The 781-nt window shown below is 32.9% G+C and overlaps 1 protein-coding gene across 1 annotated transcript in view; it reads right to left on the bottom strand.

Moving 5' to 3' along the window:
- Positions 1 to 781, bottom strand: part of LOC119589539 — a gene marked incomplete at its 5' end in the record, with an annotated part of 30,702 nt that overhangs the window by 6,888 nt on the left and 23,033 nt on the right.

Genomic DNA, 781 nt, shown 5'->3' on the forward strand with positions numbered 1-781 from the left:
GGGAAGGGGAAGGGGTAACATGGGGGGTGGGAGGGGGGTAGGGACTTAGGGAGGTCGGGGATAAAGTCAACTTTGGCAGATGCGCAATGTGATCGTCTTCGTGAGAGATGTTCACATTTTGCACTCGCGTTGGCCGATTTTAAAATAAAAAACTCAATTTTAATAATTAAAACTCAATGAACTAAACAGTATATTAACAGTGAGTCGAAGCTATGACTGCTGAGTGGCCATTATTCGAAAACCAATTCCTAATTAATGCACAAGTCATGGTTAATTATCAAAATTATTAAATCCATAAAAAGAACCCTATATTATGAATACGAAAAAGCCCAAACTCCATTAGCGGGCATGACAAAGATAATTTAAATAACCTTTAATTACTCCTGTCATAAGACACAATACACTGAGTAAAAGAATAACGAGTGGCTTCTAGAACAAAAAAATACAAATATAGAACATTATCAGAAATTTTACGACCGAAAAGATAGAAAATAAAGTGATAATCAATTATAAAATATATATAATCGGAAATTTATTTTTTTACGATAATTAATGTACGAATAAAAATTTATACCTGCATTTAAACGTGATGTTTGAGACACAAGTCTACACGAGTGCAAAGGAAAATGTCAACAACCCAAATAACTCACAGCATTACACATTTCCTGCTGCACAGAGGAATTATTTACACATTTCGATTAAGATCTCGTTTATTGTTAGTATTGTTAGCTGTGTAATGTTAATAATGCGTGTAAAATAATTGTAAATATTCTACAAATTA

This window comes from Penaeus monodon, chromosome 25, assembly GCF_015228065.2.
Source record: "Penaeus monodon isolate SGIC_2016 chromosome 25, NSTDA_Pmon_1, whole genome shotgun sequence".
Classification (NCBI taxonomy): Eukaryota; Metazoa; Arthropoda; class Malacostraca; order Decapoda; family Penaeidae; genus Penaeus; species Penaeus monodon.